The sequence below is a fragment of the Pseudopipra pipra genome, chromosome 5 (assembly GCF_036250125.1).
Source record: "Pseudopipra pipra isolate bDixPip1 chromosome 5, bDixPip1.hap1, whole genome shotgun sequence".
Classification (NCBI taxonomy): domain Eukaryota; kingdom Metazoa; phylum Chordata; class Aves; order Passeriformes; family Pipridae; genus Pseudopipra; species Pseudopipra pipra.
The window spans coordinates 37,578,864-37,606,119 of record NC_087553.1 but is presented as its reverse complement, the minus strand read 5'-3'; the positions used below and the strand labels follow the sequence as shown (position 1 = coordinate 37,606,119).

At 41.9% G+C, this 27,256-nt stretch overlaps 1 protein-coding gene and 1 long non-coding RNA gene across 5 annotated transcripts in view; one reads left to right on the top strand and one right to left on the bottom strand.

Annotated features, from left to right (window-relative positions):
- NAP1L1 (nucleosome assembly protein 1 like 1) overlaps window positions 1-5,957 on the bottom strand; it is a 31,491-nt gene extending 25,534 nt beyond the window's left edge. Inside the window, exon 1 of one of the 2 annotated variants that reach the window (XM_064655621.1) lies at window positions 5,818-5,957. The gene's annotated coding sequence lies outside the window, so the exon portion shown is untranslated. The remainder of the gene's footprint in view (window positions 1-5,817) is intronic. The other variant, XM_064655620.1, reaches the window with a different exon arrangement.
- Window positions 5,958-11,113: 5,156 nt separating this feature from the next.
- Window positions 11,114-26,983, top strand: LOC135414631 (uncharacterized). 3 transcript variants are annotated; one of them, XR_010430756.1, is made up of 6 exons: window positions 11,114-16,404; window positions 16,653-16,775; window positions 22,335-22,518; window positions 23,088-23,183; window positions 24,372-24,571; window positions 25,139-26,983. It is a non-coding gene; the product is annotated as an uncharacterized LOC135414631 (long non-coding RNA). The 3 variants fall into 3 exon arrangements; XR_010430754.1 differs by having other exon boundaries at window positions 23,088-24,571; XR_010430755.1 differs by lacking the exons at window positions 22,335-22,518; window positions 23,088-23,183; window positions 24,372-24,571; window positions 25,139-26,983 and adding an exon at window positions 17,636-18,555.
- Window positions 26,984-27,256: the final 273 nt, after the last annotated feature.

Below are 27,256 nucleotides of genomic sequence, written 5' to 3'. Positions count from 1 at the left end.
ACTGGGAGGAGCTGTTGGTTCTCTCAAAGGCAGGGAGGCCCTGAAGAGAGACCTTGACAAATTAGAGGACGGGGCAATCACCAACCATAGGAAGTTCAACAACAGAAAGTGACAGATTCTGCACCTGGAATGGGGCAACCCTGGATGTTTGTACAGACTGGGGAATGAGGTGCTGGAAAGCAGTGCCATGGAAAGAGGTCCTCATCAGTGGCAAGTTGAATATGAGTCAGCAGTGCCCTGGCAGCCAGGAGCACCAACCGGTGTCCTGGGGGACATCAGGCAAAGCATCGCCAGCCAGTCAAGGGAGGGAATTGTCCCACTCTGCCCTGCACTGGGGCGGCCTCACCTTGAATACTGTGTGCAGTTTTGGGCATTGCAATATAAGCTATTGAAGAGTGTCTAAAAGAAGGCAACAAAGATGGTGAAGGGCCTTGAGGGGAAGCCGTATGAGCAGCTGAGGTCATTTGGTCTGTTCAGCCTGGAGGAGACTGAGGGGAGACCTCATTGCAGTTACAACTTCCTTGTGAGGAAGAGGAGGGGCAGGCACTGATCTCTTCTCTGTGCTGACCAGTGACAGGACCCAAGGGAATGGCCTGAAGTTGTGTCAGGGGAGGTTTAGATTGGATATCAGGAAAAGGTTCTTCACCCAGAGGGTGGCTGGACACTGGAACAGGCTCCCCAGAGAAGGGGTCACAGCACCAAGCCTGACAGAGTTCAAGAAGCATTTGTGTGATACCGTCAGGTACATGGTGTGACTCTTGGGGATGGTCCTGTGCAGGGTCATCCTGTCCAGAGTTGGACTTGATGATCCTTATGGGTCCCTTCCAACTCATCATATTCTGTGATTCTGTGAAGATGGTGATAAAAGAATCAAGAGGCCGTGTCATGAATATCTCACCAGGTCAAACAGAGCAAGCATGTTCCTGATGATGCTACCCAGCACACGCATAAAGCACCTACACCAGCTCATACTTAACACTTCAAAGTCAAGATGAGTAATTTCCAAAACTGAGGTGTCACAGAATTAAGAACTGCTTAAAGCAGTGACCCAAGCAAGGTAAAATAAATAGTATTAAAACCTAAAGTAACACAAATCAAAAGATGCAATTCCAACTAAATTAGAATTCAAAAGGTCAAAAAAATTCTGCGCAAAGACATGTAATTGAATGCAGCCCAGTAAAGATTTTTACTCAACATGCAGAAGTAGCAAGATCTGAAATGAATGCATGGTGACTAAAACACACAATGCAAAATATGATCATTATACACTTTGGTAATGTATCCTTAATAAAAACACTGTATTCACTGTTCAGGTTGCAGAAGAGAGGAAATAGCTCAGTTCAGGGCCTAGCAACGTGATACCTAAGGAACATAAGCAGTTTACGTCTTATAGTATGAGAGGTGAACAACAAGAAATGACACAAAAATACCTACATTAACAAGAAGTTCAAAAAGAACTGATTCAAAATTGTTTTCCATGTAAACAGTTAATTGTTTTATTTCATGTCTCCTCCCTGTGTTCCTCAACTTGATCTTTTAATGCTTAAGTCAAGTTTTTAACTAGGGTCAGACCTAGAATGACATTCTCCCTTCACGGGTAAGTCATTCCACAAGCAATGTGAAAGAACTGCCTTCCTTTAAGCATCACATATTAAACAATACCTAAATAAAGTAGTGGACTGAACTAACCTTAGTGCAGATGGTCAGAAAAGATAACAAGCATTTATGATTCTAACCTGGGTCTTAGAAGTTTAGGTGTTTGTCCATTCCAGATTTCAGGCACCCACTTAGTCAAATCTCTTAACCAGAATTTTCAACACTTCTAATATCTCTCATGTTTTGGGTGGAGGTTTCTTCATTGTTTAGTTGTTATTTGGGTGGTGGTAGTGCTATTTTTTTAAAGAATAAATGTAAATGTAAAATCAAGCAATCGAATGCTTCAAGGCTACAGGTACCTCCAAAAACCAGTTTTCACATCTAAAATTTGCTTTCATCTTCTGATCATAAAAAGTTACTAAGGATAAACTGCTAGTATTTTGTTCTAAAGTCCTCAAAGACCAGGTGAAACAGCTGACGTAAAACTGTCTATTTATTATGGCAACTTAAGCTTTAAAATTAGACATCGCCATTGTAAATCACGTCTGTGCAGATTTACATTTAAGCACACATTCAGCTCCTAAATGCATTTCTATTCTCCTGCACTAAAATCACTAAAATCTGAACAGCTTTCCATTTAGGGAGATCTCCAGTTTAACCTGTGACAAGTAGTTAAGATGTAGATGATGTTTTCATTCAAGCAGATGATGTAAGTTCATTTAAAAGAATAATCTTTAGGAAGAACATAAGTTACTTCATATCTGAAATTATTTACATTTTTAAACTAAACATAGAGTATCAAAGGTAAGTTATCAAAATGTTCCTTTTTTTTTGAGTCAACTGAAGTTTTAGTCTTCAATATATGTAGTCTTCCTGAAAACTTAAGGTCAAAGTTATGGCTAAATACCATATCAGTATTAGATTTTTTCCCTTTGCATCAACTTTGTTGAATCACAAAATCATAGAATCATTTAGTGTAAGAAGTCCTCAAAACCCTCACACATTGCTTCTAAATAGCTTAATTTTTCAGAAGGTCATCAAATGAATCCCCAAGCAACTTCTTTGATGCCTTTCAGACATGTCTGGTTTTCTAGACAAACACATTATGACAGCAGACCTACTCTCCAGATTAACAATGTTAGGTGATGAGGAAATGCACTAACCCTGAGCTGAGTGAGAATCAGCTAGATTGAATTAGCTTTAATTATAACCACTTTTGAGCCCTAAGTAATTCACAAATGAAAACTGACCTAAGCATTAAAACTATCATCACAACCCTTCCTTGGATTAAACACCACTTGTACTAACTATGCAGTTCTACTCTATTATTTACTAACTGCTTCCCTAACGAGAAGTTGGATTGCAGTTGCCCAGACCAGATGCTAACTCAGAAGATTCCTCAGCTCTAGTAAAATAAAACCAGCATTAAGAAGTCTTGTTTCTGTCTGCAAAGTACTGTCTTCTGTGCAAGTGCCTGCTAGTACCACACAAATATCAAAGCAGTATCAATTCATGGAAAAACACAGAGCTAAGTTCCACTGAATGTATATACCAATGCAGAAAAGCAAACAGGCATTGAAAGAACATCTGCATCTCCATTTTCTGCAACCTAATTCCTGAAGTTTCTTCAAAGAAGCAAGGACCAGATCCTTAGTTTGAGATATACCATGTTTGCAGCTGTTTCACGAGAACCTTAATGTGAACTGGGTTACAACTACATTAACAAAAAGGTTAAGATACCACACACATGTCCATTATACCCCCTGGTCTACTGGAATAAACTGGCTTTCACCAAAGGAGTGAACCAAAATTAAAAAGAAAAGATTCTTAATTTATTCCCCCTGAGATTTTTATCTATTGAAACTAATATCCTCAAGCTATATTATTCCCTGAAGGAATACAATCTCTGCCACAACAGGATAAGCTGTGTTACAATTGCTTCAACTTTTAGCTTAGTGAATCAACACCTTTTTACCAAATGTACAAGGTAAGACAAAGTTTTCTTGAAGATCTGGAGTTATGTACTGGAGAAAATGAAGACTCAGGTCTCACTCAGGGTTGTGAAAACTCTGTTGTTAAAGCTTCATGACATCCATGCCCACAGTGCTTTGGTTTCATTCTCACTTGTGTGCCCATACTCACTGTCAATTACACAAGAAGCCAAGAGAAAACCAGACCACCCATTTCCAGGATGCTCAGTAAGCAGGTCACCATAACTAGTACCCCACCTCCTTCCAGAAATCGTTTGTGAGGCAGGGGCTAGATGACACACAAGGGTGGCAGGAGCATTACTCTGCTGTACACAAAGACAGTGCTGCAGATCTGGCACTTTGGGCACTTCTTGCGACACTGGGCTGGCAGCATAGATGCAGCATGGTGCTTCTGCGTGCTTCCAGCCATCCCAACACTTACTTCCTAGTCCTGTGCAAGTCAGAAAAGGACCAGGGGCTCTGAAAAACACCAATCTACCACCTGTGCACAGGACCATCATTCTACAGTCCTCTGTCCTCAGAAACCAGAGCACATGATATGCAAGACCTGTCACAAAACAGAGAAAAAGTGGAGGGCAAGGAGACTGCTGATATATATTCCTCCCACAGGACTAAGTGGGCCACATAAATGTAAGATCAGGTATCAATGGCTTATTATAAGCACTTAAAACAATGTTTGAGGTACCTGAAGCCTGAGTGGCCTAAACTTTTGTCTGGTACAGAGGCATCCAAGTCACTCAAATTTCCATGGATACAGATTTTAAATTCTTATTTTGCTCTATGGATTAATATCATTTCTGTATTTACAAGGGACTGGAAGCCATTTAGCTTGCTTCAATCCAAGTACAGTGCTTTTCTCATTCTTTAAAGAGTACCACTGTAAAAGGGGCACAGCAGGAAGGCTACTAACAAGCTACTAACATTTTTGTCAGAAACTACCTACAGCAGTTCACAGCCTTAGGCCTTAGCTCTTAAGTTTCATTTCATGATTGTAATTAAAATTATCAGGCATTATCTCCTGCCAGATTAATGTAACATCTACCAGCAGATGTTAAAATCCCAAGAGGGGCTGAGCAGCAGAGTATTTGTCATACCTTGCACACACGGTGCCCACTTCTCCTACCCTCCTCAAATGAGTTAGAATGCGAAACACAGGTGTATCTCAATAGGGCTTCAAACAAAAATGGACACGTACACAAATCTGCAGTATGCTTGGAGATGAATGGTGGAAGGTGCCGTGTTATTACTCTATCAGTCATTTTAAAAAGTTTTGTGTTTTCTTCTGCAAGTGAATGAGGAAAGTTTTTATTAATTATTGAAAGCCTCACAGGAATTGGCAGTGTAAGTCCCCTCATCATTTAATAGGGAGTAGATAAGAGTTTTATATGTAGGTAGATATTTATGAATGCTGAACACAAGACACTACTTCCACTTTTAGTTACTAAACCTTCCAGGTAGCTTCTTTGCCTTCTTTGGCGACAGGCTCATTTTGGATGATACTAGCTAGCAGACACCCGGAGAAGCGACATGTTGAACTCCCGAACACCGCTCTACCCTGAGGCAGGAAACGGGACTTGCTCGTCCTCTGGCTGAATCTCTGGGTCCCCCTGCCAGCAGCACAGCACAGCACACCCGAGCCGTGGCTCTCCACGGGAGCAGGAACAAGGCGCGGGAGGCGGCACAAGGCCACGACTCACAGCCATCGCCGCCGTCCCCCGCTCCGCCATGTGCGCGCACACGGCCCGGGCCCCCAACGGCCCGGCCCCGAGACCCCCGCGCCCGGTCGGACACGCTCATCCGCTCCTCCTCCCCGCGCCGCTTTCCGGCCCCGCAGCCCTGCAGCTCCCGGCCGCGCCGGGCAGGGCTCCGCTCTGCGCCCACGTGTTGCGGGGCCGACCCGCCTCCCCCCGGCCCGGCCAAGCCGCACGCCCCAGCCCGGCCCGGCCCGGGCGCTCCGCGGGCGCGGCGGAGGGGCGCGCGGGAGGCGGCGGGCAGCGCTCCGCGCCGCGGGCCTGGCCGAGCAGCGGCGCCGCCGCCCCGCGGGCCGCACGGGGGGAGCTCGGTGCGGCGCGGGCACCGCCGGCCCCCCGCGCCCCGCCAGCCTCGGGGCCCCGCTAGGCCGGGCCGGCCCCCGCGGGCTCCCCCCCCGCGGGAGCGAAGGCCCAGCGCCCCCCGGCAGCCCCCCGCACTCCCGGCCCAGGGCGGCGGCGGCAGGAGCGCCCCGCGGTACCTGCGCGGCCCGCGGGCCCGGTGACTCAGGAGCAGCGAGGCGGAGGCGCCGCGCGGCCGGCGGTGAAAGGACCCGCGCTCCCGCCGCTCGCGCTCATATAGAATTAACGTCACCACGTAACCCCCTCCCCCGCGCGCCCCGCGTCTCGTGGCAACGCGCGCGCCCTCGCGCCGCCCGTTGGCCGAGGACGGTTGGGCCCGAGCGGCGGCCGCGCGCGCGGAGCCGCCCCGGTGCCACCCTCGGGCCGCGTGTCCGGAGCCACCTCCGGGACGTGTGGCCGCGCACGTACCGGCCCCGGCCCCCGCCCCGCCCGGGGGGAAGGTGCCCACACGGCGGGGCACCCGCCCGCCGATCCGCCGGCAGCTGCCGCCCCGCCCGGGCAACTGCAGCGCTTCCGCCCCGGCGGACCTGCCCGCGAGTCAGGGTGTGATGCTACCCCGACCGCTTGGGTGCTGCCTTAAACCCGAACTCGGGGAGTTTCTGAGGGCATCTGACCAGAAATAGGAGTTACTGGGACAGGTAAACCCTGTTCACACAGGCTACAGGTACCATAAAACCACAGTCAGCATTCGCTGACCAAACTGAGCACCGTGGTGGTTCAAACCTTCATTGATCAGAGTTTCGACCATTCCTGCCTTGGCCGGGATGGGCAGACAAGGCAGCAACAGCTTCAACCCTCCCATTTTAACTTGCCATACTTGCCTACCAGAGTCCTGTTTTCTGACAAATGATTGTGAGCTCCAAGCAAAGCCTTCCCTAAAACTGGTTCTAGGGTTTCTCCCCCATACTCATAGTCTTGAGTAATAGCACGGAGCATACTTGGAGAAGACATCTGTGATCTACATTGAACTTAGAGAAACGTCTTTGAGACTTCTGGCTTCCTTTGGCTGGAATGATCCAATGATTTCAAGTATGATTAGGTGGGATGGTCAGACACATGGTGTGATGGCATATGAGCAGTTTGCTGAGGATATGTTGCGTAATATTTAATGGGTATTCTTCAGAATTTACCAAGTTCTTCCATCTGCTTGTCTAAAGCAGTCTGCTGTATAAATGTAGCTACTTAAATAATGAAAGTGACAACAGAAAGCAAAGCAAGAAGAAAAATGGTGGCTCTGCCTAGTATCTGCAACACAATCTATGTTAAGAACAAGCAAAACAGAAAGGTTCCTATTCTGCACTGCATGGTGCCACACTAATTTTGTTCATGTTTGGCAGTAAAATCTCAGCCCCCGAAAGTGAATGTGTTTGTGGCAAAGAAATCCCATCTGCAAGACAGAAGTTTATGGAAAGAACTTAAGAATGCCCTATTCCCCAGCACAGTGAATTTCAGAAGGTGGGCTTTTTAATATCATGCAATTTTAAAAAATGTAAAGAAGAAAAAGAAGGATCCCGGAAAAAGGTTGCACATCAGAATCCAAGTGATAAGAATTAGGGAGAAACAGGGATGGAGATGCTATATGATTCTAAAACTAAAGTAACTGTACCCCCCTTGCAACCCTCAGATTTTAAAATTGTACAAGGTACTAATGTCTTATTTATCCGAGGTGTTCAGTGCTAGGGAATATGAAGAGGACAGTGATGTACAGAAGGCATCTGGTGAAAATTAGCAGTCAATTGCTTTTATTGCAACACGAATTATATGCTATTGCAGGTGTTCTCTTTATTCAATCAGCTAAAGTAGCAATCAACTGTAAAGAAGTGATTCACAAGGCAGTGACTCACCTTGCTTGTCTTTCTGAGATCTACCACCTGAGGTGGCACCCAGTGACCCCTATGAAGGAGTACAGAAGAAATGGGATGTGCAGAAGCCAGCAGTGTGGAGTAGAGAGGACAAGCCAGTCAACAGCTGTGCCAAGGAGCGGGCACAGATCTAAGCACGTCTAAGCTGGAAATGTGCCTCTAGGCTGGAGGGAAATGCCTTTTCATCCCAAATTCAGAGATGTCTTTTAGGGGTTTTGCATTAGTCAAGTAAGTTTACCCCTTCTCATGAGACCAAATAAAACCAAAGTCCTTATACTAGGGCTTTTAAGGAGTTTTTGAAGAACAGTTATGGAAACATTTTTCAATAAGAAGCAGTTTTTGTCAACAGCTAAGTAGAAAAGGACAAGGAAGAGGACATAAGGACATCACTCCTGCTTCCACGTGGCACCTGCCATCACACATGTATGGAAAAAGGAAAAGAACAGCTTATTTCTTACAATACCTGAACTGCATGCACATGCAAGCTTTCTAATTTGGGTTGTTTTGCTGTCAAAACAGTTCAACTTATCCTGACATTTGTACAGTCATGAAAATGATATAAAGAAACTTCAGTTAGACTTGAGTTTTAATGGCCCATACATTTTTTTTTGTTTGTTTCCTGTGTGTTTCCCATGAGCATACTCAGAACTATTTGTTTCAGCCTGTCTGGATCATTGAAGTACTGTCATGGGATTGCACAAAACATCAAACTAACACCATTGTTTGAATAATGAGAATCAAATCACCTGAGAATGCATTATATATTGACACAGGTGTATTTTCCTCATAAACGTGTTATTTTTTAAAAATATTACATCTTGTAGCTTTTTTAAAAGACTTAGAACACATTTGTAAGAAATGTGCAGGTGTGGTCACTGAAAGCCCAGAGACACACCATTTTCTCCATGCTGAAAGAACTTGGCACTAGGAGAACTGCTCTATGGCATAGTAGCTGGGGTTTGTCTCCCGGGGACTGTGACTTGAGGTCAAATTGCTGCTCCAAACCAGGGGAAGAAAAGTTTGAACTGGGTCCCTCACATGCTAGTTGAGTGCCTTACTCACAGAGCTGTACCACAGCAGGGAATCTAACCTCTCCCTTGGGTGCATAGGCCTTATCAGCAATGCTCACTTTTGGGTCCTTCCCACTGATTTATATGTTGGCTGTGGAGGGGGGCTCAGGCAGGTGCTGTCTCCAGGCAGGGGCCTGGACGACACTCAAGGACAGAGGACAGCCCTGGGTTTGTATGTGGAGGGGTCTGAAGGTCAAGCACTGGTGATGTTACAGGAGACTAAACCAGTATTTCTCTAACAGCCTGTTGCAACAAGTGAGTTTGGCATTCAGATCCAGGCTCAATCTTGCTAAGCACAGTATGCATCCAATGTGGTTGAGCTGAATTCAGGCTACAGCTAAGCTAAAGCAACAGTGCCTTAGCTTAGGAAAATGTGTTGGTCATGGAGCTTGGTATGCTTACTTTGGATCAAGAACTCCACTGTGGCAGGCGATTCCTTGAACATTTAAGCTCTTTCCAGTCTTTTTTGTACTAATAGAAAAATGCAAAAATCCTTTGTATGAACATGTATCTGATTACCTGAACACCTAGACACCCCTTCAGACTACTAGGCCAGGCTTGGCACCTACTAAAGGCTCAGTTTTACAGGATTCACATCCCACTCAACACTGCAAACCTGCAATGTATGAAAAGCTATGAATATACATTCTTTTCTGATCATAGCTGATTTCAGATTAACTCACCCTGACGGTTTTCCAAAGTGCGAGTTGCCTAATGTCACCCTCTCCTGAAATCTCTTGGCAATGCTCCTCATGTGAGCACTGAGTTACAGCAATGGATGATATGAGTGCTCCTTGTCTGCTCCTGTCTTTGGTAGCTGGCTGAGCTACAATCACCATGGAAGTTATCATTAGTCACTGAAAATGAGAACGCTCACTGAACTATTTACAGAGTAAAAACCCCAAGTACCACAAAGAGATGCCTTTTCCTTGGTACAGTTTCAAACCCCAGTGAAACCCTGTGCGGAAGTACTAGGCTTATCAGTACACAATGAAAACAGAGAATCCAGAGTATTCCTTTTAAAAGTGTGGATTGCTTTCTTATGGCTAAATACAATTATTTCAACATGGCTGAAAGCAATCATTTCAACTCTTACTGAATGATTATTCCAAGTTACATGACTAGAATGATACAGCACAAAGCTGATTAGTTTTTTCATGTACTGGTTGCTTTTTGAGGAATTACTTGTTTTATGAAGGAAAGTACATCATTCCACAAACAAGTCATAGTTTATAAACAGTACCACAGGCAGCACAGAAAGTTCTGCTGAACTATCACATGACAAATCATGCAAATCCCCCTGTAGAGCTGAGTGAACACCTCTCTCGGATTTCTGGTTTGCACTTGCTTCTGCTTTTGTGAAAAGAGAGCAAATTTTCCCTCGGGGAACACATTTGCAGGAAGGGATAGCAGCAACTAAAGAAATACAGCATGTGTAACAACTGACATACTGTAATAAAAGGCAAATAAAAGTTACATTGTTTGAAAAAAGTGAAATGCTGAAATGAGATTATATATTTTTGATACAATAAATCTTTAACATCTTTCATTTCTCAATATTTTTAACTGTCCACAGACTAAATCATGACTCTTGTCTTACATTAGAGGGATTGCTCATAGATACAGAAAGTATAAACCAAAAAGAAAGAAAGAAAGAAAGAAAAAAAAAATAAAAAAATCATGAACTTAGGGGAGAGATAAAGAAAATAGGGGCAAAAAAGTAAATTATTCGGATGTTTTGAAATCAATGAACAAATGTATATACAAGTACTTTAGAGGTAGTACAGAAGGTAAAATCTCAAGTACAGTGCACTTGGTGTTTTTTAGGGTCATTGCTGGGGGCTAGAACTCACTGAAGTTTGGGGTTTTTTTAAATATTGCACTTACTGTGAAATTTTGAGGAAAAAAGCAACAGTGCTAACTGAAATGTCACTGTAGAATAGACTTAAAAGAAGCTGTATGAGGAAACTGATGAATTATTAAATCATTACATTAGAACATCTTTTTATAATGTATATAAATTAGTTAAGTAATTAAAAAAAAAATTCAGTAAAATAGATATGTATCTCTTGTAGTGCCTGCAAAATTATGTCCAGAGGGATTTTTGTTTCTAGGATTATTGGTCATTTGACTTGATAAAATAAAATGCCAAGAAAATTCATAGTTATAGTCAAGGGGTTTGCTTTGGTCTCATAAGGACGTAAGTAATATATTGCCTAAAAGGTGCCCAATACCTTACACATGAAAGGATAAAGCTCACTCCCTTAAACTACTCCTGGTTCTTTGATCTTCACAGGTTTAATGCTTTGGAGTTTGGTTTGATTTTTGTTTTTTCATGGTAAGAGAGTGTACTAGCCACTGCCAGAAGTCTCTGTTACTGCTAAAAATGCTCACAGTAGCACCCAGACCAAAGCAGGAAATGGTTTGGAGTATGAAAAATTAGCATCCCAAATAGGGAGGAAAAGACAATAACCCTTCCCTCCTTTTTCCTCCCTAAAAAAAATCAGAGATGGAGCAATTACGAACATTCCATTTAGATCATCTTTAATTATTTAGTTTTACTTTACTATTTCACTGTAAGTTTACTAGCATTAATTCCAATGTTTGCAATTAAAATCATAATAAAGCCAAATCTTGCATTTTATAATTTAAAAATATCATAGAGAAACTCTGACAATTTAAGCACTTTTGTCCCATATATGTCTTGAGTTGAAACATTTGCTAGGACTAACCCTCTTGGATGAGCAATTTATATTCAATGAATTGACAATTACCAATTTAATCTATGACCTTGACCTTTAAAATAATGTTCTCAGCAGCTCTAGTCAGAGTATGACCTGGCACAGGAGTGCTAGGTCCTCCACCTCTTGCAGTCTGATTTCTCAGAAGATGATGAACCTTCAAGGAACACAGACACAGACACTACTTGTTTTTCTCAATACATTTTCCTAAATCTTTGTTTTCTTCAGCAACATAAACAATACTCTTTTTTTTTTTTTTTCTGAAGGTAGGTGCCTTGGCACCACATAGCAGCACAGAATATGGGTGGAAAGAATTGCATCTAGTTCAGTCAGCAAAAAAATTAAGGGTGCCTCAAAATTACAGTTCAAAACACAGCACTTTAAGTGGATGGTGTGCAAAGGCTGATCAGCTGCATGGCAGAAGCTGTCTGAAGAATGTCAACATAGGGATATGAGCAAGCTGTATTAAGTAAATTTGTAAGAAAGGGTGCATATTTAATTTTTTTTTGTAACACTCATTTTCTCTCTTTACTCCTGTACTGCTTTCTCTGTTGCTTTGACTTGGGGCTAGAGCTTAGCGGAGAAAAAAGGAAAGGGAAGGATATTTTAGCTGAAGATCTTTGAGTTTGGGTCAATGGCTGCAGTACCTTGCATTATGTCTGCATGTTCCCAGATATGGATTCTCAGGACAGTCTGTCAGGGACTGACACAATTCTCTTCCAGAGGGTGTCTGGAAGAGTTTGTACTGATGGGGTTCTAATATGCTCAAATCCTGTTTATTGCAATAGCCAAAGCAAACTTTTGATCAGAAGACCATGCTGGATATTATTATTGCTCAAAGCCCCCATCTACCAACCTAAACTGCTGTCTAGGGAGATTTTCTACTTGCTAGAGGCTTAGTGACATTGTGGAGACACTGATGTGGCTTGTCCAGTCCTCAGAATATTGACCTCTGCTGCTCTTCCAGGTGGACACCAACGCTGATACCAGGGGAGACATGGAGTGTACTGAGCATGTCTACATGACTGAGGGTGAGAGCATGAGGGCAAAATGGTTTTGTCTTTGATCCTACTGGTTAGGGCAAAGGACTTTACAAGGAGTGAGTGAATCCTTTGGATCAACAAGTACTGTGCAGCTTGTGTCAATGACAGGGATTATTTTTTTATGACCATGGGTCCTTTGTGAGAATTAAAGATTGTTGGGGAAGGGGTGGGATCCCACCTGACTAGGCAGGCCAGAAACATCTTTGACAACAGACTGGCCTACTTGGTAAAGAGATAGGAAAATTGGAAAGATGGAGGAAGGAAATGACAACCCATAATCAAGTGAGGGGCTGGGCTGGGCTGACAAGAAAAAGATGTAGCTTGAACAGGAGAGACCTTGAAACCAGCAGTGCAGGACTGAAGGGGACCTAAAGCATATACACTCAAATAAGGAAGTGCTAAGAGGACAACATTATAAGGGAAACTCTCACACTTTTCCTGGGAAAAGGCCTGTTTAGGGACCTTCTTAGAGGAATCCAATAGGAGATGGACCTGAGGAGAAGAGAGTTCCAGGCGAGTTTACTAATTTTTCAAGGACCACCTCCTCCAAGCTCAAGAACAGTCCATACTGATTTGCAGAAAGCCAAACAGAAGTGGCAGGAGGTCTTCACAGACAGACAATGAGATCCTGATAAAACACTCATGTAAAGGAAGCATCACAAGAGGTGGGAATAGGGACAGGTGACCTGTGAGGAATATAGAGATGCTGTCTGGGCATGCAGGAATAGCATTAGAAAAGACAAAGCCTACCAGGACTTGAATTGGTTAAGGGACATGAAAGGCCACCAGAAGGGTTTCTACAAGTGTCTCTGCAACAACGGCCCTATGTTGAATGGAACCAGGCAACTGTAACAAATTACACAAAAATGGCCAGGATACGCAATGCCGCCTCTGCCTAAATTTCACAGATAAGATTTGCCTTCTGGAATTGTAGGTCCCTGAAAACAGGGTGAAAATTTGGAGCAAGGAAGACTTACCTTGGTGGAGGAGGGTCAGGTTAGGGAACATTTAAACCAACCACACACACAGAAGTCCGTGGCTGACAGATGCAGCTATGAGTGTTGAGGGAGAAGGTAATGCCATTGTGAGGCCACTCTCAATTGTCTTTGAAGGATGTTGGCAATTAGGGGAGGTTACAGAGGACTGGAAGAAAGCAAATGTCACCCTTCAGGAAGGGCAAGGAGGAATATGCAGGGAACTATAGGCTGGTCAGCCTCACCTTGATCCCTAAAGAAGCTGATGGAACAACTTGTCCTGGGAACCACTTCCAAACACATGCAAGACAAAAAGGTGACTGGAAGTAGTCAGCATGGATTTACAAAGGGCAGATTGTACCTCACCCTACCAGTAGCCTTCTACAATGAAATGACTGGCGTGGAGGAGGAAGGGACAGCAGTGGATGTTTATTTTTGCTTACGCTGAAAGCACACTTTCCACACTGTACCCCATAACATCCTCATAGACAAACTGATGATTAAATGGTGAGATGGACTGAAAACTGGCAGTATAACTGGGCCCAGAGGGTTGTGATCAGCAGCAAGAAGTCCAGCTGGAGGTCGGTTACTGGTAGTGTACCCCAGGGGTCAACACTGGGGCCAATACTGTTTAACATCTTCATTAATGACCTGCGTGGTAGGACAGCATGCATTCTCAGTGAGTTTTCAAAACTTAATCCAACACTGGGAGGACTGGCTGATATACGAGACATTTGAACTGCCTTGAGAGGCTCGGTAAATGGGTTGACAGGAACCTCATGAAATTCAACCAAGGGAGATTTAAAGTCCTGCCTCTGAGGAGGAACAACTCCAGGCACCAGGACAACCTGGGAGTGATAGGCTACAAAACAGCTTGGCAGAAAAGGACTTGGGGGTCAATACCAAGTTGACCATGAGACAGCAATGTGCCCTTGCAGCAAAGAAAGCCAACAGCCTCCTGGGTTGCACCAGCTTGAGGGAGGTGTTCCTTCCTCTCCAGTCCACTCTGGTGAGATGTATCTAGAGTGCTGAGTCCAGTCCTGGGATCTCCAGTAAGACATGGACATACATATCATGTCTGGAAAAGAGCTGTTCTGGTTAAGGAAGTATTTCTCATTAAGGGTATTTCTCATATGAGGAGAGGCTGAGAGAGCCAGGACTATTTAGTCTTGAGAAGAGAAGGCTCAGGGAAATTTTATCAATATTTATGAACACCTGCTCAGGAGGTAGTAAAGAAGACAGAGGCAGACTCTTCTCAGTGGTGCCCAGTGAAAAGACAAGGGGCAATGGAAACAAATTAAAATGTAGTAAATTTCATTTAAACATATGAAAAAACTACTTCACTCTGAGAGTGATCAAACACTGGCATAGGATGCCAGTTTGAAGCCTTGGAGATGTTCAAACCCAATTCAGTACAGGCCTCATCAACCTGCTCTAGCTGTTCCTGCTTTGAGCAGGGATTTGGACTAGATGATTGTCAGAAGTGCCTTCCAGTCTCAGCCATTCTGTGATTCTATGATGTTTACATAAGAGCCTTGTTGACATTTGATGTTCAAGGACATGAGATTGAAAAGCTGCAAAAAACCTCTTGGCTAAATTTTTCATAAGGAAAAATGCAATGTAATACCATTAGTTTAAAACTACCAGAACAGTAGCACAACATGTCTGACATACACAATGCTCACACGTCTGATTAATTCGAAAGTGTTCATGAAGAAGGCAAATCCAAATTATTCTCTATGGTTTGCATGACAGATTCGCATGGGGAAAGAAAGCATTCATACTTGGGGAATTGGAAGTTGACTATATCCTCTGTTGCTTATTAGATCTTTTTCTAGAAAGCCATGCTGAGTCCCAGTTATAAATATAGCATTTTAGTGTTCTGCAGAAGAGTAGGCTGCTTCTGCATCATTTAATCTTATAATCTCTATGCATTTCAAATAATATCTGCAGCCTAATTTAGGCTGTTTTCTTATAAAATATAACAGTATTTAAAAGGTGATAGTACTGATAAAACTGTTTTGGCTTTTTTGCTTGTCATTCTGTTTTGTTGCTTTATTTTGATGCTTTTACTTTTCATCTTTCTATGTCTCCCATTGCAATAAGCAGGCCTGGCATTCTTAAGAACTCTCTGGTATTGCTACCTCATCTGAAAAGGGATGAAGGGCAGAAACTAGGCAGAAAAATAAAAGGAAGTTGCAAAGGATGGGAGAAGAGCAAAGGAGAAGAAGTTTGGTGAGAGTTGTGGAATTCGCTAAGTGAAGGAACCAAAGCCTTTAAAAATAAGGGGTGGAATTGATTCCACCTCACTTCAGATGTTCTCAACTTGAATCTCTCTACTGGGTTGCCTTAATAGTGTAGAAAGATAAGCCCTTGTACTGTGTAATTCACCTGGGCTGTTTCAGTTGTCTGCTTGAAGACGGGAGGAATTGCGTCCTAGAAATACCTCTTTCTGTCTACTGACGATACAAGGCCTAGAGGATGATCTCAAATATAAATGTGTGCATTTACTGAATGAACATAAATTCTCTAGTAATATTTTCAGCACCTAAAGTGAAGAAAAGGAAGCTGAACATCAGAAGCAGTCTGGGCAGCTTGTACCTGACAAAGTGGAGTGTCCTAGAGCACATGGAACACAAATTACCCAGTATATTTATTTTGAAAGTTTCATGCTGGTTTTCCTTTCTGTTTTCTCCAGTGGTGTCTGGGTATGAAATGCTGAGAGTATACATAGCATCAGGTTGTTTGGCTTGGGTTTAGGTCTGTAAGGGTAACATCTCCCAAGTTCACCTGGCTGCCTGAGCCCTTCTTCCTCAGATACTCTGGAATTACTTGATGCAGCTTGATGATGGTTGCAAAATTCCAGATATGAGAAGATATGCAAATCTTATCTGATGTGTTTCTCCTTTCCATTAGCGCAGGTCTGTTGTTTCTTAGTATTATTACAAATGCCAGAAGAACAAGAAAGATGGTTAAGATTCCTGGGAGGTCTAGATGACAGCCTAGAACTGCTGTGGTGAGTATGTGTCCCTTGGGTGAACAAATCTGCATTAAGGTAGAAATACTTGGTTTCAAAGCAGCATTTAAGCCTGGGGGATTCATCCAAACAAGACACCTTACAGGTGAAGAAGTAATCTGATCCAACAGTGAAGCTACGCAGAGAGAAAAGACAGAAAGCAGACTTGTTAATCCAAAAGTGCATGTGTTACATAAACAACTTCTTGAAAAAACATCACTGTAGAATGGCTTTTTTTTTTTTTTCAGCTCAAAAGGAATAATTAATAGTGGATAAAATAACAAGGAACTCAAAGAAGTGGTGAAAAGTGCCATTCTGCAAAATCCCTGAAGGGATTCTGAAAAAAATTTTCCCACATGTCAAAGACCCAGGTACTGATTCTCTGATTTCTTCTTAATAGCTGATCAGCCAGTCATGAATTCACTGTTAATGCACAATGAAAAATAACATGATTTCAACATAAATAATTTATAAGAACCAGCCATCAGCAGCAATACAGATGTAGTTAAAAAAGATTCCTACCTTCTATTTAGGAAAGGACAGACATAATTAAATCTGTTCTCTAAAAGTGAGGTGTCCTATATAAACTGGATATTATACAATTCAATTTTATAACAAGTCTTCAGTATATTCCAGAATTCAGAAAATTCTACAGAAGTTTTGTCTGCTTAGGAAGTAAATTGTACCTTTGAGCTTTCGTGATTTTTCTGTGAGTTTTACATTTAGGCTAACATATTGTTTTTAAATTATCTGTAGCTATCCAAGTAGTGGTATTTCATAGATCAATATATTATATACCATAAAATACTAATATTAATGTTTACTGCTATAAACTAGTACATTTTAGCATGAAGTCTATCAGTAAAGCATTTTTTTAGAATATTGTTCCCTTTTAGATATTCAGACATGAATATCTGCATTAGAATATCATAGTATTTAAAGTATGTTACACATTACAGAGCATTTTATAACATTAAAGTGGAATTACTTGTATTATAGGGATAGGAATACAATAATTAAGTAATTTGTAAATGGGATATAAATTCATAGGCAAGCAGTGCTCCAAATATTTATGAATGTCTACCATGCTCAAAGCTCTAGTTTTTTTAAATGATAAAATAGGAGTTGATGAAATACTGCTTTGCAAATATATGCTCTTGACAGTCAATAAACTGTAGGAATCCCGCTTCATTAAATTGATTCCTTACTCCAAAAATATCTAAATTTACAGCTACTCCTCCCAAATCCCATGAGGCAGACAGCAGCAGCCAGCCGCCTGAACGCTTTTCAGTCTCGCAGGATCTCATTAGATGCTGAGTATATCAGCCAGGCTCCTGTTCCTGCTGCCCACATTCCTTCTTCTAAATAACCAGTCTAATCCCAGTCTTGCTGACTCCTTGTCCAGGGCCAAAGTGGGCAGTATTGGTGTGTTCCCCTCCAAGCTCAGCTTCTGGACATGGTCTTGTACTAGTCTTTGATGTGTATGTGGCCTGAAGCCAGCTCAAGTCTCACTCCTGTGTGGTTTCATTTGGTGCTGTACTGCAGCTCTGTGCAGTCTCTATCCCTGGCTCCAAACACAATTTTAGCCTTTGGTTCCTGTAGTCAATAACTGTGGTTGATAATTCTTATTTAAGGTCTCACTAGCACTTATAGGGATTTGTTTCTATATTCCTATCAAGGAACTGAAAACGCCTGCTAGCTGGTGGCTGGGAAAGCAGGTACAGCAAAGTGCAGCTCCAAGGCCCTGAGGGTTCTATAACGAAAGATGTATAGTTTTTCAAATAAAAAGCAATAACTATTGTCTGTTTGAACTTTGGTACCTTAATGAAAGACACCTTTGACAAAGCTAAGATGGGAGATCAGCTTCAAAGGAAATAAAAATGTGCATGGCTTCTTGAATTTTAATTAACTGGCTGCAACTAATTGACTATTAGCATTGTCTATGTGTATAAATATGTTCTTTACTCTCATTAGCTAACTTATCACTGTGGTTTTGCTGGAGGGGGGAGGTTGGAGGTTTTTTGGCTGGTGCTTTTTTTTGTGGTCATAGTGTTCTGGAAAAAAAAATGAAGCAGATGCAGTGATAGGTGATTGTGGGCCTAAACTTCTTCATGCATTACTCAGCAATAAAAATAATGAAGCTGGCTTATAGTCTGTAAAATGTTCACTTGTTGCTTTGGGCTTAGAAGGATGTTGTCAAGATTGGTTGAAGTACTGGGACAAGTGTCTGTACACTCCAGGAAATATGTGGAAAAAGCAAGTTTTGAAAATCCTGCATAGCCATTGGAAAAGGATTAAAAATCCTCCAGGATTCAGCAGCAGGCAGGGCATGCATCAGCAAATGAAAGAGTTACACATCTTACTCCAGTCGTTAGGAGCATTTCTGCATAGATTCTGAACTGAACAGCTCGGCATCTTTCAGCCATACCTAGAATTGCTTCTTGCTTTGATTTTTCATGCTGTTACTGTGCAGCTTTTGTTTAATGGGATTATTGCCCTGGAACAGCGTAATTGAAGTTCTTTTCTTCTTTAGTGTAAGCATGTGTACTTTGTCTGCCTCATCTGCATTAATCATGTTTGCTGGGAATATGCAGCCATTAAGTGGGTCACTTGGAGTGGTCCTTCCCAGTTCTCTCTCACATTTGCTGTTTTGATGCATTAGCCCTCATGGGTAGGACAGAGCACTTACTACTCTGTTCCAGTGTTCCTGAGAACAGAGAGACATCATTCTGTACTATCATTTCTTATTTTGACAAATTGGTTTATTCCTGCTGGAAATAGAAATTTCTGCTTGGAGCCCTGCAAACTGCAGCTTGACACTACTTCTCTTTCTGTTCCCTCCTCCTTTCCATGGGAGCCTGGTTTGCTTTAGAAGTTACTCAGGTGGACAGGTGGCTACTAATGGCCTCTCTGTAATTTTAGGGCAAAATTTTAGATTTGCGGGCTGTGTATACCTTTCTAAACTTATGGCATACTTTTAGAACACTTTCCAGGGCTCTAGACTTTTCATTTAATCTGTGCTTTGCATTCAGAATAATCCCTGTCAGGCACAGGCGGCATTTTGCAGGTGGCATAAATGAAATGTAAATTTGTGAAAAACAAACAACAAGGCATATTCTAATTTAAAGTATGTCTAGTAAAGCCCCAAAGACATTTTGTGTAGGAAGTATGTAATTTTGGAAGGGTTTTGCCAAGGGAAAGGATGAGGCAGCTGGGAAAATCAGACTACCTACTTGTTCTTGCTCCTGCTTTGACCTATCATTCCTTATCCTGCACTTAACCAACAACAGGTGACACCTAATACAGGTTTTCTCTGTTCTCTGTGGAGTTGATCTGAGAGGTAGGAGCTCCCCTGTGCAGTACAGTCATTTCATTAAGGCAACATCTAGCCCAGAGCCTTCAGCAGAGCAAGACCGTTAAGAGCATCAGCCTGAGAATCTAGCAAGGATTTCCTGGATTACAGTTCAAGCTGATTTTACATCAAAGATGAAGATGGCAGATGAACCTAGAGGTTAAGATTTTTCTCTGTTCCTGTTGGATCTTACTAAAGGCCACGCAAGCACTGTAATGGGCCTAACAGGTATGATTGCTCATCCTGAAGAATGAAGAGAGACATGTACACAGAATGTGTAGTCACCCACCCCTCTTTGCTGGCCTACATATTTGACTGGTAAAGTAATGTACAGAATAAAGATGGTCTCAGGTCCCTAAGTTAATGAACTACATGGAACTTCAAAGGCAAAGCAGAGATGGCAGAAAAACTGGGGAAACTCAGGCAGGATTTTAATGGCCAGGGACCTACTTCCAGTCATGGTATCATCAAATAGAATTCCATTTATAAAGGATGGTCAGGCCTTACAAGCCAAAAAAATTCGATTCTTTGCTCAGCATATGAGGCAAAAAGGATCAAAAAGAGGAAGAAATATTATGGGTAAGAAATTTCTGACTCTGCTGACTTCATCAATGCACTCATTAGCACCTTTTCAATTATTAACTGCTCTGCAGCTGCAGTTATTACTGATCCATATTAATCCTCCAAGGAACACGAGATGACAACACCAAGTCACGACGACCTTATCTTTCCATATGCTACAGCTGATCAGGAATTTTCCAATGAAACAGCTGTTCACTGTAAAGTGTGAATTTTTAAAAATATTTGCCTTTGTTGGAAATAAACATATTTCATTGATTTCTGTTGGGAAAGTCTTTTTGGATCTGACATGGCCTTCCTACAGCTGTTTTTGTGGGTTAAAACCAGTTTTCTCTATATCATTATATTTATTGTAATCTTTTTAGTAAATTGTAACTGTGACTTGTAATCTCTCTTGAATTGGGTTCATTTCTCCTGCTGGTTTACTTTTAAACTAGCACAAGATGCTATCAGTTCAACCAAGTATTTTAAGTCTGTTGTATTCTGAAAGCAACAGATTCTTCTTTTCAAGATACTTTAAAGTGTATCTCTGTCATTTGGTTCAATATCTTCTCCCCAAAGTCCCACCAACCTCCAATAAACCTAGAAACAATAGTCCTGTGTGCGTCAAAATGCTTTTTAGTATTTTTGTATAATTATAGGGTTTTTGTCTTTCCTTTTCTTTTTCAATACTCCTGCATAATTCAGTGCTCTTTCTGCATATTCAACTGGGTAGTGGTTCTGTGCAACAAAGAATTATAAGTCTGTGATTAATGGTTATTGAAATGAACACACTTATCCAGTTGGGGAAATCTGCTAGAAACCAACAGATCCAAAAAGATATTAACTCAGACTTTGTTATCATCAAAGTTTTTATTCATCTTTGCATGTGAGATGAACGGTGGTCTTTAGTAGGTTCCAGAGAAACCAAAGAGTTGTTCTTTATAGTGTGAGAAACAAAGATCAGGAACAGCAACTAAATTACCAGTATGCGACTTACAAGGCCAAAGTGGAAAGAGGCAAGAAAATGCTAGGAAAGGGAGATGAAAGAGGAAAAAAGTAGAAGAAAAGTCAGACCAGCAAATGAGTGAAAATAAAAAGAGAAAGCTGGAATCTGGTTTCATAGACTGAAATATATCAGACATAATAATTTTTATTAATTATTATTATTTTATTATTATTACCATTACTATGATTGTATTCTTTCCTTTTCCTTAGCAAGAATAGTATTAAGAAAAATGTGAGGAGTTAGGGCAAAAATCCTATAAAACTTTGCAAAAGGCTCTTAAGGAGGGACAGAAATCTGTTTAAGAGTTATCCATTCTGGGTGGTGGGTAAAATGTCTCCCACAATTATACATTCTATTAAAAAATTAGTGGAAAGTTAATATTTGTGCAGTGACTTGGAGGCAGGTGTTGTCTTGAATGAAGCAGAATTAGAGGTGATCAAAAAAAATGTGAGACTTTTTCAAAAAAGAATTACCTGCTTTTTATACCTTCCCCAAAATTAGGAGTTTCCGCAGATTCCAAATTAAGAGGAGGAAGGGGGTATTTCCTTTCCTCTTTCTAACTAAACCTCTCCATGAAAATATAAACCCTCTAAAAGAACCCTGTGGTTTATATTTTTGGTGGCCAGTCAACGTAATTAACAACTAGTCAAAACATTGTCATAAGCTAAAGCACACATCCTGTCTCTAGTAGCTTAAAATCAGCTGCTTAGTGATTACAAGTGGCTGATTATTGATCAGAGGCTCTAAAAAACTCCTCTGTAATCTGCTGATGTGCAAAGGTAAATTAGGTCCAGTGATACCGGGATAGAAACAGATGGTATATGAAGTTCTTTGAGGCACTGGCTTTGCTGCAGCAGATACTTTCAGACTAGGAAGCCACTGAAGATGTTTATTTTTCCTGATGAAGGAGGGATACCCAAGGCTGAGATGTTCTATTTGCACTCCCAAATCAGCAGCAGAGATGTTCAAGAGAGGATGCTCACGTGTCAAAACTCTCCCTCTGCTCCCCAGAGTAGCATGGCTCTATGGGAAAGGGTGTTCAGGACCTGAAAAATCTCTCAATCTAGAGCCACAGATATGTTTGAGGGTCAGTCTGGACTGGATCGCCTACCAGGCACATCAGGAAGACAGTGAAAGGATTCAGCTCAAGGCAAAAACATAACTTGCATTTTTGGGTTTTCTGGAGGAGAAGAAAGTGAGTTGTCCTCACTTTTAATTTAGATATTAATCAGAATGTGAGTTTAATTGAATTTTATTTAAGCAGGGTCTAGAAAGCCAAGCTCCTAAATCCCTTAAATAAATCAAATTGGAATTAAATAGCCAATGACAGGAGCAAGCACAGTGGGAAGGAAACATGATACCTACTTTTGCTCAGAGGCTCATCCTTTTTCATGGGAAGGATAAGGGAGTCAGAATCCCTCTAAGAATGCTATTGAACTCATGGCAGCTTAGGAGAACTAAAAAAAAAAAAAAATGAGGATTTGCAATCAAACTGTGTAAGAACAAAATATGGAGCAGCTGAAATAAAATGGATGCTTAGTCCTTAAAGTCAGAATATCATCATGTGGAGCAGGTCCTTCCTTTTGACTCTCACAGGACACTGCTTTTGCTATTCACCCATGTTTTTTCAATTCTCTTTTATTCCTAATCAGTGGAATTTAATAAAACTGGGTTGCATGATAGGCCACAACTATGTTTTCTGAACATTAAGTACAGGGAAATTCCCTGGACTTCCAGGTTTTGTTTATGTTCCTTTTTCTACAGCTTTATATCCACATGGGAAAGCACTTTCAGTGCTGGAAATCACATTGTAAGTGGTCTGTAAAAATGATCCTTCCTTAAAAGAGAAAACTTAGCTAGGTGAGTTAGTTTAATAATAATTTTCTGGAGAAGCTATGAATAATCCTAAGCAATAAAGATTTTTGCCTTTAATACTTTTCATCCTCATATTTTCTAATGAAAAAAGAAAGAAAGTGTGAGAAGGAAGGAAGGAAAGAAAAGCATGTTTTTCCCTGATTTATGTGCGTTTCAGTTCATGATGAATGATCAGAGGTAGTGTGCAGGTAGAATGGATTTTTAGCAGCCAAGCAACTTGTCTGGGTAAGGTTTTTCTCCTTAATGCCATTTAGCACCACTATTTTTGGGTGAGATGTTAAAGAGAGAAAAAATGGGCCATGTGAAAATATGCCATGCCATGCCTAGATGCAATTTCCATGTGAATAATTTTAAATCTTCACTTGCAAGATGTCAAATGTCAGGGAACAAATGCAGACAACCTTAGCTTCTTCTCTAAAGGAAATCGTAAGTACAAGCTCACGTTTTTTGTCTGCCTGCCTACCAGTCCCCATCTTGCCTGTCCCATTTCTTCCACTCTATGTTGTAAGCCACTGATGGATTTTAGCTAATCCAAGGGAGAAGTGAAAAACAGAAGTAACACAGTTCCTACCAGCTCTGTAAACCAGCCACATGAAGACATAAGCAAGACCACAGGAAGAACCTCCTGTCTCTTATCAGGTAACAAAACACTCCAGATAGAAGAGAGAGCTTATCAATGGCCCAGTTTTGAGATGGCCGTCAGTGAATGTTGCAGTTACAATGAGTCTACAAGTCCTTGATCTCAGTGCTCAGCAGCACTTGTTGATATATCCTCCTACAATCGCCTTATCACAAAAGAAAAGATGATGCACAATGCTGATACTCTAACTCTATACTATTGATAGCAGTGACAGTATTATATCAGCATTTTATTCAGAGTTCCTGCTCTGTGTTGTACTCTCTTTTTTTGTACCCTTTCTCTTCTCTCTGCTCAATGGCATGCACACAGACACTCCACAAAAGTTTTGGCAGAGTTTAGTTTTGGAATCCTGAAATTGAGAGTAACAGCCAGAGTTTTTGCAGGGAGAAACACTGGACAGATATTTCAGCAATGGGCTGGGACTCGGCAGGCTGATATTTAATTCCTCATGCTCTGCATCTTCTGTGCTTTTGTTCCTTTCTCTCTAGAATGGGAATAATGAAGTTTCCTTTTTCACACCTTTTTTCATGTAGATTGTAATGGCTAAGGTTCCTCAGTAGGCCTAGCAAAGGTCTGATCCTGTGTGAACATTGGGAAAACCCCTCCTTGGCAGGGAGAAGTAGAAAGGAATATTGCTTCATCTCAGCCAAGAACTGCAGAGCAGATGTTTTGCTATCCTTATCGAGACAAAGCTCAGACTCAGTGAAAGCACCATCAAAATGAGTGCAATCAGGTAAGAACTCATATCCTCTCACCATGCTTCTTCTTGTGATAGTATACTATCACATACTGCATGTTATTCCTATAAATTATTAATTATTTTAACCACAAAAACTGTATCTTGACTTTTTGCTTAATTTCATTCTTTCAACAATCAAGGTCAGATGATGCATTAAAATCTCATAATTCCAACTTTGAGCAGGAAGTCCTTGCAGCAGCTGTAGAGATCATTCTGTGCCTGTGTTTGCAATACTTTGATCTGTTTATTTATAACTTGCCAGATCTTTGGCTGGAAGCATTCCAAGCATAAGGAAAAAAAAAAAAAAACCACAACAAACTTATATGGAATGCTATATTTTAATTAAATGGTTTTATATTATCCTAGAATTTATTTGCCAGCTTTCTTTCCTGATTAAAAAAAAAATTCCATTAGTAACAATGTACTTGTCTTTCATAGCTGAAATTATTCTTGAATGGAAGTTCCTACTAAAAAGGATTTAATTTTTTTATTTTGATGGGAAGAAAAGATACCAGTTTTGCATTTAGCTCTTCTCCTTACCATCTCCATTTACATTTTCAGGAGAATTTGGAGCTCAGAAAAGGTGCCAGACTGACAACACTGGAAACTCAGTCTCCATTTATCTGCAGGCTGCTGGATTTTCATAGAGTCATAGAATGGCTTGGGTTGGAAGGGACCTTAAAGACTGACTAGTTCCGACATCCCCTTCCACAGGATGCCATACACAACATACAAGTCACTCAGTCTCATTCAACCTGGCCTTGAAAACTTGCAGGGATGGAGCATCCACAGCTTCTCTGTTCCAGTGTTTCATCACCTTCACAAAAAGAATTTCTTCCTAATATAAAATCTAAGCCTCCCCTCTTTCATTTTGAAGCCATTCCCCTTGTCCTGTCACAACATGCTCTTGCAAAAATTCCCTCTCCAGCTCTCTTGTAAGACTTCTGAGGTACTGGAAGGTGCTGTAAGTTCTCTCTGGAGTCTTCTCCAGACTGAACAGTTCCAACTCTCTCAGTCTGTCCTCATTTAAGAGATGCTCCAGCTCTCTGATCATTTTTGTGTCCCTCCTCTGGACTTGTTCCAACAGGTCCACGACATTCCTTTGCTGGGAGCCCCAGAGCTGGGTGCAGTACTCCAGGTGGGGTCTCACCAGAGCAGAGGGGCAGAATCCCCTCCCTCAACCTGCTGGCCACACTCCTTTTGATGCAGCCCAGGACATAGCTGGTGGTTTTGCACCACTACTGTGTGTCAACTTGATAGGAAAGTTCATGGATTAGAGGGCACCTCTTGCTTTCAGACATTATTTTCTTGGTCTGTCAACCCTGATGTGCTGGTTTGGCTGAGGAAGAGTTCATTTTCTTCACATTGGCTAGTATGGAGCTGTGTTTTGGATTTATGCTGAACACAGGGTTGATAATATAGAGTAGGTTTTATTATTGCTGAGCAGTGCTTACATAGAGCCAAGGCCTTCTCTTCATATTGCCACACTGGCAAGAAAGTTGGGGGTCCATGGCAGATTGGGACATGTGACACAAACTGACCGAAGGGATATTCTGTACCATGTGACATCATGCTCAGTCTATAAAAGTGGCAGAAAGAAGGAGGAAGGGGGAGGATGTTTGGAGTGATGGCATTTGTTCTTTGCAAGTAACTGTTATATGTGATGAGGCCCTACTTTCCTGGAGATGGCTGAACACCTGCCTGCCCATGGGAAGCAGTGAATTAATTCTATGTTTGCTTTGCTTTTACTTTCTCTATTAACTGTCTTTATCTCAACCCACGAGTTTTCCAGCTTTTACCTTTCTGATTTTCTTCCCAATCCCACTGGTGGGGGAGTGAGCAAGCGGCTGTGTGGTGCTTGGCTGCTGGCTGTGTTTAAACAACTGACAACGACAGCAAGTTACTGGGCTTGAAACTATTCCTGCAGGCAGTGAGGAAGAGGAGTATCTTCTGGCAGGGAGTTGCTGTGTAATCTGACACTTCTGTAGTGCGTCTCAAATTAAAGGTCCTGTCGGAAAGTCTCCGACTAGCAGTTTCAAAGGGGCATACTGGGGAGGAGGACAAGAAACTAATGATCCATCCTGAAGCTCCACCCTGAGACTGAATGTAACTACCTGAGATATGACAATGTGTTTCCACAGTGAAAAGCATTCAGAGCCATTCATTTGCACCCCGGGGGAGGGTTCATGAAGAACTGCAGCCCATGAGAAGGACTGAGATTGGGGAAGTTTGTGGAGGACTGTCTCCCGTGGGAGGGACTCCATGCTGGAGCAGGAGAAGCGTGAGGAGCCCTCCACCTGATGAGGAAGGAGTGGCAGAGACAGCTTGTGATGAACAGATCATAATCCCCATTCCCTGTCCCCCTGCACTGCTGGAGGGGAGGAGGAATCAGGAGTTAAGCCTGGGAAGAAGGTGTTTTTTGATTTGGTTTCTCATTGCCCTACTGTGATCTGATTGGCATTAAATTCAGTTAATTTCCCCATGTGGAGTCTGTTTTACCTGTCCTTATCTCAAGCCAGGAGTCTTCCTTACGTTTTCTCTCCCCTGTGCAGCTGAGGAGAGGAAGGATAGAGCAGCTTTGAAGGGCACATGGCATCCAGCCAGGGTCAATCCACCAAACACTGTTACAATATTTCTGCAAAGAAAGAACCACTTCAGTTTTAGAAATAGTCCAGTAGT